Below are 11,134 nucleotides of genomic sequence, written 5' to 3'. Positions count from 1 at the left end.
ATCCTAATCATACTTAATGTTATTAATCTTCCCAACTCTTGTTACTGCTGCTGGCTATGCCCAGCACTCTGAGCTGCGCAGTGTGCTGTTCCTGTAGATGCAGAAAGAAGCCACGTTCTGCTGTATGTTCCTGCCATGCATTAATGGTAGGAGGCAGCTACCGTTTTCTAGCGGCCTTTCTTCCTTTTATAAACTTTTGTGGGACTATTTGTTTGTTTATGTTCTTGAATGTTAGGATCTCTTTTGATTATCTAGATGAGAGAGGAAAATTGCAAAGTGCTGCAAAGGTAGGAAAAATGGGTAGAGATAGGAGAGTTCAGGACAATTTGAGAAAGTGAATTTGAACATGTGGAAAAGTTATGTTTAAGTGTAGGGGGAAGAATTTTTTTCCATGTTTTTTTGTTTTCTCCTGTCATTCACTTTCGGAGTGAAGATGATAAAGCAGTGCTCTTGCACGGGATTTTAGCTCCAGATCCTTGATGTGCTAACTCAAGTCATGAGTGCCGGTGCAGTTTTTCAAGACAGCAACAGCTGTATTTTTTAAATCAGATTTTGTATAAGTGAGAGATTTTTCTACGTAGATATATTAAAAAAAAAAAAAAAAAAAAAAGGCTGTTGAGACAGCTCAAGAGCAGACTAATTGCAGACGTGAAGAATGTATCAGTAAGGGCACCCAGTAGTGTGAAGAATCATTGTGCATTACAGGCTGACTCCTGCAGCAAATTGAAAATTCTTTGCCAATCCAAAATGGCATGTGTTTGAGCACTTGGGTTTTAATGAGATTATCCACACGCAGATTTGTCTGGATCAGTGCAGGTGGTTCACTGCCTTGCAGGAGCAAGTCTGAGAGCCTGTTGGACACCCAGTGTAAGTGATGCTGCAGAACCGTCTGCCAGGGAAGAGGGTGTCTTTTCATCGGTTGTACAGCAGGAATGGAGCTTTCCAAGCTGCTGTGTCAGCCTCAGAGCTACCGTTAACTATTGTTGTGCCGCCTCCAGAAATAGGCAGAACAGAAATAGGGAGTACAAGGTCTGTGTAGGTTTAGTTCATGTGTATGGGTGACATGGTAAGGGATGGCACAGAGCAGCTTATTTTGGTCCTTGCATTAAATATGAGCAACTAGGCTTGGCACAGAGACAAATTTTGCAGTTCTAGGAATAGGAAGCCTTTAATTCTACACTGTAGTTCTCTGGCATTGGTGATATATATATATAAATATAGTGATAGATCACCCAGCAGGTTATCGACTCCTTATCCCAGATCATCCTACTGTAACACCAAAAGTATACCTGAAGATCCTAGTCCTTAACAGCCCTTCAATACCCTGCTCCCTCTCACTGCAGCAACACTTGGTCAACTATCACTTGTAGCTGACCTTGCTCAGCCATTCAAAAGCTGTGAGCTAATTTACTACCTTGTGATTCTGCAGCCCTTCAGTTTGCAGGCAGACAGTGATGTCTTCTCTCATTTTCCCTTGCTTCTCATTAGGAGTTGGGAATTGATACAGAAGAATATGGCAAAGTGTTTGTTATTTTTACACTCTTTGGCTCAAGCAAAGACATGAGCAGATGTAGATTAGATTGAACATAATGTGTTCGATCAGCCAAAACTATTTTGGATTCATACGATTATTTAGTAAGTATAGAAGATCGCTGGACAACTGTCTGTGTGTGTTTACAAGAGCAGCCAGTGATTCTTCTGTTACATGAAGTTTTTAAAGGATACAAACAAGACTAACAATGCCAGCCTCCTCCTGCTCACCCCTTTTCCCTTCTTCTTCACAGAGATCATTCCCAGGGAAATGTCTTCTCCCAGCAAGAGTCAGAGCACCTAGGAGACAGACCTTCCCTCTATGAGGGGCCCTAACTTTCAAGATGGCATGGGCGCATGCAGGCAATCAAGTTCATTCCTTTTCTCATGCTGTGGCAGATATGAGTACAGAGCCTTGCCACAAGTACTAGGCACAGTCAGACAATGACCCCAATATATTATCCTGAGAAAAAGTGTTTACAGGATCTGGAGGGGATAGTATGCTTGCTGTTTCTATAACAGTGGACATTTTTGCATTTTAAACAGTGGTATCGGTAAGAACTCCCCTAGGAGACCTCTCTCACCTTCCTAAAGGATGACTGTGAACTCTGGGCATATGGTGGGAAAGGACAAAGTGCTTTACTCCAGGTGGATGATGGTGTATCTCCAACAGCCACCCTTCAGAGTTCAAAGTAAAGCCTGGGTCTACAGCCTGCTAGTTAAAGTGCTTTGCAATCCTTTTCCAGCAAGACCCAAAATCCATCAGGATTTTTTTGCAGGGACTTTATCCTGGAGTCCCTTGCAACAAAGGAGGGGTGTTGGGACTATAATGGAAAGTACATCAGACTTTGGATGCTGGCAGGAAGTTTGTGGATGCATTGCTGTACAAGGTGGCTTATACAAGCTCAGTGGCAATGGGCTTATCTGAGGTACTTATTGCTATGCACGTTTTGAACTGAAGATACCTATTGTAACATAATAGAAGAGCTGCAATATCATGAGATTAGAGGCCGAATGGATGGAAGTAGAACTGTGAGCAGCAGGGACTGCAGAGGTTGCTCTGTCCTTTCCTTTTTTGTCCTACATGTCTGTCAACCCAGTGGTTTTCCAGCTGTTTTCCTTTGTTGTGACTCACCTCCACCACCTCCATTGCCCTTCCTGTTATGCATAATAAATTGAATAGAAAAGCATTGCTCTAGATTACTAGATCAAAACCAGAGTAGGTCAGCACTGTCTAAAAATTTGGATCATTCTCTGGTGGTTGGTATTAAATGTATCAGTTGTCTCAGTTTAGATTCCAGCAAATAAAACCCAGTATCTGTGACACCTTCCTCGTATTCAGCACCACTTAATAACCTTGCTGTCATTCTCTGCAGTGTTCAAAATCTCTTTTCCTGGAGATTGAACCTCCCTCCTACAACCCACGTATAGTCACGACAAGGTGGGCTAAAGAAGTTTACCTTACAGCGGTGCTTTTTGGTAAGAAATGAGAGCCAGTTCCCATGGAAAAGGGTCTAAACAAGTCTCAAGGAATCTTAGCCATGCACTCTTTTACAGGCAAAGCAGCCACTTCTGTTAAAGCAAGAAACTCATTTTAAAATACTTAAGAAAGAGAAAATGTAAAGTCGCCTTTTATTTTTCTGATAGAATCTGTTTTCTACACAAAGCTATATGTTTTTGGCACTGAAAGCAAGCCCACAGGCACCCGTTTATTCTTTCCTTTCCAGTATTTAAGTCCTTTGTAAATTCTTTTCAAGCATTCAGATTAATGTATTTATGGTCCATTTCATTCCAATTCATTTAAGTGGTCTACTTCTGCCATTGAATCTTGTATGGGTTTTATTTTTCATGTAATATTTAGCTGCATTATTTTGAACAGCTTTAAAAGTATAATGTCTTTGAATGCTCTAGTTAAAGAGAAATTATACCTTCAAAATGATGTCTTAGGAGTTGAACTGTAAACTTTGGAAATGTTTATATTATAACTCCTGAAAGCACCGCAGAGAGCTTTCGTCTGTATGTCTGTCTTCTACTTTCTGTGTAAGAGTGTATGTTCCTCACCAGCTTGATACTCTTTGGTCTGAAAGCCTGAGTATGCAAACACCTGAATATGGTGCCTCACCTGAGGAGCCCCACAGAGCTGAGAGGGGCTACTCATGTGCCTAGAATTGCTCATAAAAGTATTTGCAGAAAAAGGCTTTCGTTTAGTGATCGGTCGTAGTTGTGGGGACACATGGTTAATAGCAGCACCAAGACACCCAGAAAGGGGGTCAGTGTTTATTGAAAATGTGGACGCATTTATCTGTGAGTTATTTGACATTAACCTAAATTATTGCTATTATAATTCAGTATATTATTTCTTATGAAAACACACTAGTCCTGTGAAAAGGTTAGTTGCCAAAAAATGTGTCGAGTCTTGCTGCTTAATTGTTTATTTGCATTTAGTATACATTTTGGCTGTTGAAGTGAAGCTAGTTTCATAGAGAGGCAGAAAGCTAGATCAGTCAAAAAAAAAAATTAAATAAGCTTAATACTGTACCTTGAGTTTTGCAAATAGAATAGTATATGTGTTCAGATGTAGTATTTTTTATGCTCTAGGGTATTTTTTGTTTGTTTAAATATGTAAAAGATTAAGCAGATTACTTTGAAATGCTATTGTAGAGCTAATTTTACAAATAGTGGGGGAATGTTGTCTGAAAAATTAAAATTAGAAAATATTACATAGGCTGCCTTTGGCTTTATTTTGTTTGTAGCAGTTCCAGCAGGTATCTGTCAATTCCAGACACTTAAACCAGGGGCTATGTTTGAGTAGCATCTTGTAACTGAAGTACATTTTGTGCAGCAATAAAATTGCCCATCTCGGCTTTAAAAAAGATTGTTAGCTACACAAAAGCACAAAGGCAGCAAATTTAGATATTCTTTTGTGCATGGACAATTGCATGAAATAGGATTGGGGTGTCAAAGTATTTTAAATCATTTAGTGTAATTTGCTCTCACTGTAACTCCACTGACTACAGTTAAATTAAACCAAGTATTTGACCCTTTAAGTCTACAAATTTCAGCGTCAGGCAGCTCAGGTCTATGTAAAGATATTTAAGCTTAGTAAATCAGCAAGAGTACTATATAATGCGTGTCAAAAATCTTAACTCTAGTAACATTATGTCTCTCAAAATTCCTACTCATTACTTTTGTATACAAAAGTTCGGAAGTGCACTTCTTAGTGGCATTGGGAAATGTGGAGAAAAGCACGGTGCTGGTACAGAAATGTACCAGAAATAAGATTCACTTCTCACTGCTCCAGACACTCCATGTGTGCCTTACTTACATGTTACAAATTCCACTGAAGTTAAAAGAATTGTATGAAGTTAAGCCTGTTTGTAACCCTTATGGGATTCTTGTTTCAGAATCTGCAAGATAAGTTACAGTCGCAAAAGGCATTATTAAAACTGGTGCTTTCAGGTTTACAGAATACTACAAACAGTGAGGACAGTTTCTGAGACACATCCAGAGTAACCTTATTAATTGATATTACATCAGGCCAACATCCATTAGGAAATCAAAATATGCCTCAGTGCCTTTACTTCTTGACTTCTCAGTATGATTTTACAAAAAAATAAAATTAAAAAAAAATAATAATAATAAGTTAAAACAGTATCTAATGCTGTTTGGCTTCTTTTGTGCTCTTTTGGTTTTGCTTTTTGTAATATCATTTGCTCTGGAGATGTCTAGGACTTGCTTATTCAAGGGAAAACATGCAAAGCAGTTTCAAATATTTTTTTCTTAATTCACCTTAGATCATGTACTTTGCTGGTGAAAATCAGCGTAGTCCTGTTGACTTCTACAGCGTTGTATCAGCTTACACCAGCAAACCAGCTGGCACCTAGCGTTTTAGCTTTTCAAGTCACTTTACCTACATATGCAGTAGGATTTTCTTTTGCAAGGTGGAAAGTTACCTAACAGTGCAAACTGTACTACCTAGACTACCATTGATACCTATTCACGGGACATGATTTCACTGTATCACTTCATACTTGAAATTCAAGATGTTCTTTTAATCAGGGTACAAACATGAAAAGGTGCGTGTGTTACTGTTTCTTTTAAAGGTGCATCATTATTTTTATTCTGTGTGCTTAATAATTACTATTCAGTGTTCTTTACATTCTTTTTGTTCAGCATTAAAATCACCTCTGTGTGAAATACAGTATGACCTACAGAGATGCATAAAATTGCAACAGTGATTTCTTGAATTGTTACTTAAATATGCTGGTTTACCTTTTGCTCATACATATTACATCAAGGGGCTACAAAATGCAAACTGTGGTATATAGAAATATTGCACCATTGCTGTACATGAAATCTTGCAGCCTCTCTCCTCTTCTTGCACAGCTGCTGATTACCATATACGCATTGGGAAAACCATGTTTCTGCTGTACAGAATGGCTGGGAAATAATGCAAACACTTTGGAAACTCTAGAGCTCTCTTTGCAAGCTTTCAAACAAAGCCCTTTGATCTAACTGCATGCCTGCTCTGTGTCCCAAATTTCACCCTATGAGGCTTTCTGCTTTAGGAACACCCTCAGCTGGGGCTACTTTACATCGACTGCATTGAAGTTCATCGGAGCATACTCTTTCAAGCATGCACCTTACCACATAACATATTCTTTAGCTTTTACAAGTTTGTAAAGATGGTGGACTGCAGAACTACTCGTGTCAATATGGCAAAATTAAATTAAGGCACACAGAAGGTTATCAATGTTGTATTATATCAGAATTACAGTCCTTTGGAACTGAACGTTTTGCTGCTGGCAGTGCAAGAGAAGCAAAGTTGTGTATTTATTGTTGGGTGCTGAGGGTTCAGTATGAAAATCGATATAATAAAAATGTTCACGGTGTCAGGTTCTTTTTAGTTGTTCCCAAATTATTGGAAAGTAAAAAGGCAAGAAATTTGTTTTGTATTTAAAACTGCTTTCCTGAAGTTTACTTCACTTTTCGAGCTATATTTTTCTTTTATCTAAAAATGTAAAATGAATACAGATGCAGTAAGTATTGTATATTAAATACAGAAAAATAGCAACATTGTTTTCTAGTTTTTCTCTTTACAAGTGTTTTTCTCAACACCCTGGGTATTACAGAAAATAAACAAACATACACACAAAACCAGACACACAAACATAAGTACATTCACACCCTTTCAAGCATCCCACCATACACCTTTAGTTTTATAAAAAATCTTGTTTGTCCTCATTTCTGAATTCTTTTCTTGCTTCCCTAGGATGAATTCCATTTAAAAAAAATAATAATAATAAAATATTAAATTGTTCCAATTGCTATGAAGGCTATTCAGTTCAGCACTGTCTGTCTTTACTGAAATCTTCTTTTTATAGATTAACTTTGCTGGGCAAATTGTGCTTTAATTAAGTGGTGGTGGCTCTCAGTCATTCATGAAATGCTTTATTTTCCCCGAATGTTACTCAATCCAACTGTTGTAGTAAGGCGTGTGCTATTCATGTCTTCCTAAAGATTCTGCTATTTTCATCTTCTATCTTTAGAGAACCCAAGCACACTTCCCTGGCTGCCTGTTTTTTTTTCTTGGTTGGCTACAAATACGACTAGTAACATTTCTGAGTACATAGAAATGGTAAAAGTGCGTGTTTTGAGTCAAACACAAAAACAACACATCATCAAACTCTAAAACCAGATGCATGTTTTCTGTCTTCACTCCTAACCAATCAAAAAAAACACCTCGGCAAAACAGTTCAAATAAAGCCTCAGTTTATTGCAAAGACCATTAGGCACTCTTTAGAGCAGGATAAAAGCAGTTTCGACCAACAGGGCCTCAAATGACCCAACAGAATCTAAAAACCATTAGCTGAGGCATCCAAACAGATTTCCACTCCTGGATGAAAGCTGGAGACAGAAATGACTGCAAAGCTAACCAGACCCCCAAACCACAAAGGATTTTATAACTTAAGACCAAAATTTTGTACTGCCCCTAGAAATTACAAGGAACCGTGAAAGCCCATAACACTTCTATACACTTCAGATACAATGCGACACTGAATAAAAACACCTTTACATCATGTGACATTCCAAATCAGCCTTGAAGCACATAAGAGGATGGAGCAGTAGTCTACCACGAGACAGACACAACGTCAGCCACAGGGAGGGAGGCCTGTTGTCTGAGAAGTCACCATCATGACCCCTGTCAGCCATAGCTAGCACATGCTGAAAAAAAGGGAAAAATCACAGAAATTTTTGGCAGATTACACAAGAGATCTGGATACTGTTCAATGTCTTATCTCTCTGATAGCACTCAGCTAGCCCAGGAGAAACCTCAGCAGTCTGTGGGCAGCTGTGGAACAAACTCTTCCTACACGTATTTTCTTCCTAGCCCTCATCTGTGAGAGAGTGAGCTACGGGAGGCTCATAAAAATCAATTATGGAAGAGAAATAAAATTATAAGAACTCCATTAAGAAAAATACTACAGAAAAATCAGCACAAGCGTTATTGTTCTCATTAGTCACATAAATGGTCTGATCCCTTCGCCTCACAATTATCTAATGACACTAGGTACCACACACTTATTAGCACCGTAGAAGCAAGCGTTCATTTTAAATTGCTTAAATGTGTTGTCTTTGTCTATTATTTGTCTGCCAGCTACTGATGTGCAGCAAGATTTACAATATCTGTATCAATCATCATTTTACACCTATCAGTTGTGTTGTTTTGGGTTGTGGCTTTGTTTGTTTGTGGTTTTGTTTGTTTGGTTTGGTTTGGTTGTTTTTGTTTTGGTTTGGTTTGGTTTTGTTCCTTCAGTATACAAAGGCCTCTTTCATGCACACACTTTGCTGGAGTTTGTTGCTTGTGTCTTTGATGTATTTCCCAGGAATTGCAGACAGCTCACTGAGAACTTCTGCCTGATGTCTTCTGAAGTAATCCTTACATTAGGATATACCAGTTGCACTCTGAGGAGCTGATACTCTCCCATCCCTGCTGCATAATGCTGCAACTTTCCACAGTAAATTTTCTTCGCAACTGAGAAAATTTTCCTTGCAGTTCTGGTGTATTTAGCTCCTCAGCTTTCTTCTAGCTCTTCAGAGCCCACTTGTGGTAAATGGCTTCAAGTCACCAGTTCCCATGGGCTCAACATTTTTTCCAGTTATTGCCAGATAAATCAACCCAATCCAATCTGATCAACTGCAACACTGTTTCAGAAACGAGGCTCATTTGTGCTTGGTATGTTTAAAGTACCAACATGTGGTTACTTCTCTTAATTTTTACAACACTAAACATGCAGTAATTCTTAATGGTACCCTTTAAAAAAAAAAGGACATTTGAAGTTCTGAGCATGATGCCAGTAACTCTCAGTCTCCTAGCCCTTGCATTAACCTAATACCTGTTGTATTAGAACAATCCTTGGCTTGCTAGACATGCAGGTAGCTAAAAAATGATAGTTAAGTACTTTTCCCCCACTTTTTTTTTTCCTTTGTTTTGGTAAACAGAGCCCATTTCATTGAACTCTGTGCCAGGACAGGCTGCCATTTCATGACACGTTAGTGTATGCATCCACAGAAGAGAAAACAGAGAAGAGGTCACACCTGTAACTGACCACCAGGTAGGTCAAGGGGAGGGGAAAAAACAAAACAAACAAACAAAAAAAACTCATACAGAATCATAAAGGTTGGAAAAGACCTACAATATCATCTGGTCCAACCACCACCCTACTACCAATATTGCCCGCTAAACCATGTCCTTAAGCACCATGCATGTCCAACCTTTCCTTGAACACCCCCAGGGGCAGTGACTCCACCACCTCCCTGGGCAACACGTCCCAATGCCTGACTGCTCTTTCTGAGAAGAAATGACTCCTAATTGTTTTAATTGTTGAAGAGTAGTGCTCTCTGTTCAATTCTTTGTTTTATTTGTTGAAGAGTAGGGGCATGATGTTTCCATTTTTCCACTCACCAGGGACATTGCCCAAATGCCAGGACTTCTCAATTATGATGGAGAGAGGCTTGGCAACTACATCAGCCAGTTCCCTCAGGACCCTGGGATTCATGTCATCAGGTCCCATAGGCTCATACCTGTTTAGATTCATCAGGAGGTCTTGAACCTGCTCTTCACTTACAGTAGGTGGGACTTTGATCCCCCAGCCTCCATCTACGGGCTCAGGGAAATGAAAGACTTGGAGAGCCCATCTACCAGTGCAGACAGAGGCAAAGAAGTTGCTGAGTATCTCAGCCTTCTCCATATCTGTCGCTACCAATTATTCACATATAGAAACTCACTCCTAATATAAGAAATTAGCCACCTATAATCGCTTACACACTACTATTTTCACAAAAATAGTGTCTATTTTCACAAGTGTTAAAGGTGCGTGGTGGCCCTTGGGGACTCCTCCTGTCACCCCAGCGCAGCAGCTAGAAGGAAGCTGGGTCCTGTCTTGTGCCTCAAGGCTCTGTGCAGAAGGGATGCCACCTCTCGCACAAGGCTGGGGGATGAGAAAGAAGCACTCGACACAACCTCTGAGAATTGGCAACAGAGTTCTTTATTGCTGAGACATCTTGCAGGTGAGCCTGCAGGATGTCCGTGGTGTTCGATGGCTACAAGCTAATGCTTGGGATGGAGCCTGAGTGAGGAGGCCTGGAAGATGCCCTCATGTGGAAGAAAGAGGAGGGTTGGGGGGGCTGAGAGCCCCTTTTCTGGGGCTGGCTGCCCCAGGCCATTGGGCTTGCCAGAGAGAAAGGCTGCCCCTCAGCCACAGGGGCTGCCCTCCACCTCCCATCCTGTGCTCTGAGTTTATTTTTAATACCGCTTTTTATGTAATTTCATTCTATTATTTACAAAAAAGAGCAGAAGCAAGATGCATCTTCAGCCCTAATTCTCATGTGCACTTTGTGCTCTGAGTGAAGAATTTCTTCCTCACATCACATCTAATCTAAATCTCCCCTCCATTTGTTCCAAGCCATCATTACTTGTTCCATGGCTACACTCCCTGATAGAGTCCCTCTCCAGCTTTCTTTTAAGCCACTTTTATGAGCTAGGTTAGGTGGCAAAACTGCAGGACCTTGCAAATTGCAGCCTTATCTACCTCGTTCCATATGTTCCACATGATGTTTTCCAGTTCAGGCTCTGTCCTTTCATCAATGTAACATAGAATCAAAGAAACATTAAGGTTGGAGAAGCCCTCCAAGATCATCTGGTCCAACCACCCCACTACCACAAATGTCACTCACTAAACCACGTCCCTAAGCACCACATCAAACCTTTCCTTGAACACCTCCAGGGCCTGCTGACTCCACCACTGAATCACATAATTGTAGGGGTTGGAAGGGACCTCAAGAGAGGTCAAGAGGGTCCAACCCCCCTGCCAAAGCAGGTTCCCTAGAGCAGGCTGCCCAGGTGGGCATCCAAACAGGCCTTGAATATCTCCAGAGAAGGAGACTCCACAACCTCCCTGGGCAGCCTGTCCCAGTGCTCTGACACCCTCACCGCGAAGTTCTTCAGCATGTTGGTGCGGATTTCCTGTGCTCCATTTTGCAGCCATTGCCCCTTGTCCTGTCCCCACAAACCACTGGAAAGACGTTGGCCAAATCCCTCTGT

This window comes from Aythya fuligula, chromosome 2, assembly GCF_009819795.1.
Source record: "Aythya fuligula isolate bAytFul2 chromosome 2, bAytFul2.pri, whole genome shotgun sequence".
NCBI lineage: Eukaryota > Metazoa > Chordata > Aves > Anseriformes > Anatidae > Aythya > Aythya fuligula.
This window is presented reverse-complemented; position numbering follows the sequence as displayed.